Raw genomic sequence first — 7,430 nt, 5'->3', positions numbered from 1 at the left:
GCCTAGTGGTGACTTGGTGAACTGACTTGGCTCCATAGAGACAATCAGAATACCCCTTTTCCTTAAAACCAATTTTTACAGGTGACCTTTGACCCTACAGTTTTTGATCAAACTAAACATTTCAAACAAAATGTATAAAAAAATCTGTCAAAAATTTTGATCGTCTGTTATAGGGTCAAAGGTCACCTGTCAAATTAGTTTGATGGGTTGAGTATGCCTATTCTCTCCCTCCACTTTTTTTTTTTTTAAATTAAGCCCCCTCACAAGAAATCACAAGAAATCCAACACCTAACCCTTGACTAATCTATGATAGTATAAGCAGGGGGCGGAGCTATATGTTATATTATATAGGGGGCAAAGTACTTTGAAAGGGTGGATCAAACAGCTTTATTATAATTATTATTTTTTATTTTATTAAAACTTTTTTTTTTTTGCTTAAAATCGGTTTTATTGACCGTTTATTATTTCCTTGTGAAAAAAGGAGACTTATATCGACTCACTAATTGGGGGGAAGCTTTTCGCTGGGGAGTCGGGGGAGGGGGGCAGCTGCCACCCCCTGGCCCACCATGTAGCTCCGCCCCGGGGTAACCAAAAAAAAGTTGTATAAAGTGTTATTTTGAAGTGCTAAAAATGACAGTTGCAATAGAAGGAGTGGGAGGAGCATAACAGAACTTTATTTGGATAAACATATTTATTTATAACATCCTGGAGCAACTCAAAGTAAGATTTTATTTTTTTAAATTGCTGATAAGTTTTGATTTAGTTATATTTTGAATTTTGTGGAAATGTGTTACATAAGAAATAGTGAACGTTAACGTCACTAGCTATAGCTAGTTCTACATTGATATAAAAATGTACTTTTGTCTTTATTTCGGTCACCTTTGTCACCGTTTTAAAGCCTTTACATTGGTGGGGATGTTGTTTTATGTCTAATCTTGAAGAAATTTACCACAAAGATTAAAATCTGGGTTGGTTGATGGGAAAAACTCCTTCAGTAGCAAACAGCGTTCACCAACAAGCTAACGGTTAGTCACTTTTTCGCCAATTTTTCACCTTCCGTTCGCATTTGTGTGACATAGTCTTTAAAATGTATTGTCTTTTAAATCCTTTCTTGACAAAAATAAAGTATATAAAAAAATGTACATCAGATGCAGAGAAAACATGATAACACACCTAGCTAAAACAAGGTAGCCAAAACTCAGTCAGTTTTGCTATTTTTAATGATCGAGACAAAATAAGTGATTTTTCTTGATCGATTAAAAACTTTGGTTCTCATTAACACAACTTTGCTATGAAAGCCCGTAAATATCTGTCTGGCTCCCATTATTGCAAAGACACTTGGGAAAGAAATGTTGGGATTACCAATAGTACGCTTCAAACAGCGTTAGCATGGAGAGCTAGTGGAAATTGAATACTCAAATGTCTGAATCAAGCTGAACAAAATCATATAATATAAAAAAGGACTATATTATGAATGTGGGTGGGGCTAACAAAAAACTTCCGTTGCCAAAGAAAATCAGAAATTTTACTTTTGCAGATTCTTCTAAAAATTACTTGGACGTGTTCGTCACCCTCAGGAGACCAAAAAATAAAATGGTTGCTATGGAGATAAAACTAACAGAAAGCCACCATTTTGACAAAAGTGGGGTTTTTTTCATCAATTTGTGAAGTGGAACTGTGACCAAGGTGGCAGGGGAAGAAGGGGTAGCAAGTTGAAATTAACACTAATTTGAACTCTTGAAGCTCGTACGCATCTGTCCAGGTCACATTTTAAACTACGTTAGCATTGTGAGCTAGCAGAACTGGAAGTCTCAAGTTACTCGCTCACTTTTTGCTGGAATCTTGTTAAAATTGAATGAACTAATTCCTGGATCAAGCTGAACAAAATATATAACATACAATAGGACCATACCAGAAATGTTGGCCTGGCTAACCAAAAATTTCCGTTGCCAAGGAAATCAAAAATTTTACTTTTGCCGATTGTTCTAAAAATTGCATAGAATTGTTCGTTACCTTTAGGAGACCAAAAAGCAAAATGGTTGCTATGGAGATAAAACTAACAGAAAACCACCATTTTGAAAAAAAAGTAAGAGGTTTGCACCATGGAACTCCAACCATGGTGGCAGTGGCGGAAGGGGTTGCGAGTAGAAAGAGTTAAAAATGTTTGCATATTTTTCTCCTGAGAACAAACCCTAACATTTTGGGTTTGTCCACACTTTTTGTCACTTCCAGTTCTTAAGAAAGATGTTAGAAAAGAGGAATCCCAACTGATTCAGAATAAAACTTTAACTCTTAAGACAGATCTAGACCTCTATCCTCATACAAGCTTCCTGTTAATATTAGGCAACACAGATTAGGATTATTCTCCTCGCACACGCTAACGTTCGTCCACATTCGTCTCTTCTCCTAGTACCTAATTCAAACCCGAAAGAACGAGCAGAGAATGAGAGCATCTGTTCCCCGCATTGTTCCTGGAGACCCGGCCCTTTCATCCTCCACTTTGGGTGTTTACCGCACAAACAGACAACAGCGGGTTTACAGGCCCCGTCGGCGTCGAGGGATTACCTCCCCGTCAATCCCAATCTACCTCGACGAGATCCCACATTTATGAGCGCATTCGCCGGCTTAATCCAACCACCGTTCGCTCGTTTCGGGGGAGAGATTACCGACTGGATACTTGTTACCGATGGCCAACAAGAGCTGCGGCGAGAGACGGCGTCTCCAATAGGTGGTCTCCGCTCTTGTTGGTTTGTCTGATTTATTGGTATCCCTCTCTGGCGGAGGGGGGGGTTCGTCTTTCATCAGGCTGTCGGGGCGCGCGGGTGGCGACGCAAGTAGGAGGGCTGCAAACGAAAAGGGGAGAGAAAAAGGAAGGTGGTTATTTCTGCTGATAGGGCATATTTTCCGTCAACTGTTTCTGGCAGATGAGAGGGTGAGATAATGCCGCCGCCAAGGGAAGTCTCTCGGCTCTTCAGCCTCCGCGAGAGCGTCTCCAGCTCGGGCCCCTTCTCCTTCCTCGTCTTTTTTTGGTTAGCAGGGCGCTAAAAAAGAAAAAAGGGCGAAGTAATTACCGCGGGAGCGTGCTCGGTAATTACAAAGCGCCCCGTCACGCTCGTGTCAGGTAATGGCATCGCTTGCTCTGCCGGCGGCGATAACACAGGTGAGACGAATCGGAGAAAACAGATCTGATGGTGTTGTTATGGTAAAGAAATGTCATTTCGATGGGGCGGCGGGCGGGGGAGGGGTTATTGACTTTGGTCTCCACAGGTACAAGCCTCTGCTAGCAAAAAATAGATTCATTTGCATGAAATGAGCTCAAATATCAACCGCTGATCAACCAAAACATCAGAAAAGAAGGAAGGGTTTTGGTCGGATTGCTCACGGTCTTCCGGTGGCGTTTACTCGGCGACCACCGGATCCCAGCCCACAACAACGCACCACGTAATTAGCAAAGCGAGGCCCCTAACGCGCGTCTCCTTGAGAGCTTGACCCCATTTGTTTGTGCCGGGGTAATTTCATTACGATTCCCAGGAGCCGCGGCGAGTTAACGCTAAACGCTCACCAGAGAGACGGGGGGGATCAGCGTTTGGCGAGGAGTCAGCAGAGAGGTACCTCAATAACACTCCTTTCATGTTGACAAATTCCATTACCGCCGTTTGTGCCTTTTTTGTTTGGGATAAACCTTTGGAAGGGAACGCTACTCATCACCCACGCCACCTATGCGGCCTGACAGCGCGCGAAGCATCCGGGGTCGGTGCCGAGCGCTCGGCGCCGCTTTCACGCCTGCAGGTCTTTGGGAGAGTGAAGGTGGCATCTTCTGTAACCTTCCTCTCTGGATGGGGAGTTCTTCTCCGCTCCTAATTATGCAAAAACAATCAACAGTCAAGACCGGATTGGGAGATTTTCTTGCCGCCTGTTCAAAGATTTTACCTCCAAGCTGCGTCTTTGTGCTTCTGACACCAACCCAAGAAATTATTCTGGATTCTTTCATTTAAACCCAGCAGGAAACGGAGAACCGTAGAAGATCAACTTTGAAGAAATGGAGAAAGTTGATTGTCTGAGTCGCCAGTATGATCTGAGTTTATAGAAAACTCTGGTCTACAGGTGAGGATTTCTGATGTCTTACGTCTCTTTTTATCTCTGTTTCTTCACGTGTATGGACACGTGTGCTAAAATGTTCAAATGTCTGTTGGCCGCCAATATTTTGTGCTTTTTAAAATTTATTTAAGATGAAGTTTTGAAGTTAGGAGAAACTTAAGTGCCAAGAAGAAACTAGAGGGCATAGAGTAAACCATACTTCTCCAACAAAACTGAAGTGTGTAAACGGTGGCACCCGGAAAAATACAAATAACCCGTAGGAAACCAGATCGCCGAAAGAAAACCAGATCGCCCGTAGAAAACCAGATCGCCCGTACAAAACCAGATTGCTCATGAAAAACCAGATCACCCGTAGGAAACCAGATCGCCCGAAGAAAACCAGATCGCCAGTACAAAACCAGATCGACAGTACAAAACCAGATCGCCGAAAGAAAACCAGATCGCCCGTAGAAAACCAGATCGACAGTACAAAACCAGATTGCTCATGAAACACCAGATCACCCGTAGGAAACCAGATCGCCAGTAGAAAACCAGATTGCCCGTAGGAAACTAGATCTCCCATAGAAAAAAAGATCTCCCATACAAAACCAGATCGCGTGTAGGAAACCAGATCGCGTGTAGGAAACCAGATCGCCCGTAGAAAACCAGATGGCCCGTAGAAAACCAGATTATCCATAAAAAACCAGATCGCCAGTAGAAAACCAGATTATCCATAAAAAAACAGATTCCCAGCAGAAAACCAGATCACCAGTACAAAACCAGATCGCCGGTAGAAAACCAGATCACCCATAGAAAACCAGATCGCACGTAGAAAACCAGATCTCCTGTTGAAAACCAGATCTCCCTTAGTACCGAGGTGCACTGGAGAAAACCAGATTGCCCGAAGAAAACCAGATCACCATTAGAAAACCAAATAATCTGGAAAAAAACGAAGAGTTCGGAGAAAACCGAAGCGTACAGGGAAAACTAGAGAGAACTAAAGCGCCTTGAAAAAAAATAGATCGCCCGGAGAAAACCAAAGCACCAAGAGAACCGAAGCAACCAAAGCTCGGAGAAAACCAGATCGCTCGGACTAAACCAAATGTCTGGAGAGGACCGTAGTACCTGTAAGAGACCAGAGCATCCTGAGTAACCTGGAATGACAAAAACCAAAGCACTTTTAGAGAACTGGTGCGCCCCAAGAAAATTAAAGTTCCTGGAGGAAACTGAACCATCCAGAGAAAACCAGATTTCCTCAAGAAAACCAAAGTGCCTCGAGGAAACCGGACTGCCCTGAGAAAACTGGAGAGCCCAGAAAAACATGTGTGGTTCCAGAGCGCCAGGAGAACATGTAAACTCCAGGATCCGAACCAGAGCCTTTGAACCAGAGACTCCTGGAGTTTCTCAGCCACGTTCATTATTCAACGTTAATGAAGGCGCCTCGCGCGCCTGAGACGGACACATCCACCTGATGATTCCTGCCTCGCGTGTCGCTCCTGTGAGAGTCGCACACGTTTGTGTGTTCCACACACATAAAACAACCGAGGTTGGAAACATTCTGATGTCAACAGCAAAGCAAGAAATCAGAAACACATTTCTATCTCTGGCACGGAGGAGACGGCGCTCAGCAGCCAGGCGAGGAGCGAGCCTCCGCATCGCGTGTGACAGGGTGCATTGTGGGGAAGCTCTTTATCCCCCCGTACGCACAGAACAGCAATCCGCAGAGGTACGTCCCATCTGAGGACACAGTCGCTGCAGGTTGGACCCATTAGGGGAGCTTAGTAACTCAAGAAGCAGCAATCTGGGAGCAAAAGAGGAGAAGTGGAGGCATGACTCAGCAGCTTTGAGGGTTTGATGATCTGGACGTCGTGAAGGTGCTGCCGAAAATTCAGAACAGAATCAGGAAAGAAGAAAACGGGATTTGTTTGACATTTAGCAACAAAGGATCTATTTTTCAGTGAAATATCAAAGGACCAACGGAGGGCTTTCGGTCCTGGACTATGTTGTTTTTCGTAATTCTAGTTCCAGATGACATCACAGAAGTATAAAACGTAAAAAAAAAAATGGATGCCAAAAATAGTTCAAAGTCCACTGACAAAGCCATAAGGAATATATAAAAAAATCGTTTAATTATTTATGGGATGACCACATGACCTACAAAATGGCGTCCATTTTAAGTTGTGAAACTTTTCAATTTTCACATTTTCTATGCAAAAAAAATAATAAATTCTGTTCGTGGTATTGTCACAAGATGTCACACACATCCCACCAAGCTAAATATAGAACCACAAGTTTCGTTGACCTTTGACCTCAGAAAGAGGCGGCCATCTTGAATTTTAAAAACATAACTTTAATACCAGCTACAAATTTGGGATTTTATTCTATCAACTCCTAACTTCTCGAGCATCATTTGGAAAGCTACATGGTAAAAAATGTCAGAAGTAAAGTTTGTCGATTTTGAAGCGGGTTAGCATAGCGAGCTAGCAAACACGGCGTATCCCTCATGGTCACATATATTTTTTATTAGAAAGTTGTGAAAATTTAGTACATGACTCCCTGGCTCAAGCACATCAAAATTATATAGCATACGCTATTACTATAATAGGATTGTGGGCGTGGCTAACAAAAGACAAGAGGATCCAAGGTGCTAGCAAAAATTCAGAACATAAATCATGAAAAAAAGACAACTTTTCGCAACAATGGCTCAATTTTTCTGTAAGATGTCAAAGGATCAATGGAGGGCCTTTTTTATTTTTTTTTTGCTTTTATGAAAGATTTTTTTTTATGTCCCGTAGCAGTCCTGTACTTCATGTTGCTTCCAGATGACATCACGGCAGCAGAAAATGTCAAAAAAAGATTTGGGCCTAAATTTGTTTTAGTTAAAAAGAAAAAAAAGTTCAAAATCCACTAACGGAACCAAAAATGTCAGGGAGATATAAATAACGTTTTTAATTTATTACGGAATGGTCACACGACCTTTGAAAGGGCGGCCATTTTGTAGTTGTAGTAGTAATTGTTGCTTGCGATTTTCACATTTTCTACACAAAATAATTTTTTTTTGTTTGTGGGATTGTCACAAAATGTCACACACATGCCACCAGACTAAGTAAACAACCACAAGTTTTGTTGACCTTTGACCTCAGAAAGAAGCAGCCATCTTGAATGAAAAAAAAGCTTTAATACAAGCTAAAAATTAAAACTCATGCTCAGGATTTCAATCTGTAGCCTTCTAACTCCTCGAGAATCAATGTACAGCAACTTGGGAAAAAATGTTGGAAAATAAAGTTTGTTGATTTTGAATGCCGTTAGCATAGAGAGCTAGCAAACGCTCACGATCACATATATTTTTATCA

At 42.1% G+C, this 7,430-nt stretch overlaps 1 long non-coding RNA gene across 1 annotated transcript in view; it reads right to left on the bottom strand.

The window, feature by feature from the left end:
• Nucleotides 1-234: 234 nt before the first annotated feature.
• The window catches only part of LOC118599860, a 12,114-nt gene continuing 4,918 nt past the window's right edge, over nucleotides 235-7,430 (bottom strand). Inside the window, exon 2 of the long non-coding RNA XR_004949389.1 lies at nucleotides 235-2,843. This is a non-coding gene — a long non-coding RNA (uncharacterized LOC118599860). The remainder of the gene's footprint in view (nucleotides 2,844-7,430) is intronic.

Source organism: Oryzias melastigma, linkage group LG2 (genome assembly GCF_002922805.2).
Source record: "Oryzias melastigma strain HK-1 linkage group LG2, ASM292280v2, whole genome shotgun sequence".
NCBI lineage: Eukaryota > Metazoa > Chordata > Actinopteri > Beloniformes > Adrianichthyidae > Oryzias > Oryzias melastigma.
Note: the sequence above shows the minus strand (reverse complement) of the source record. Positions and strands in the feature narration are given on the sequence as shown.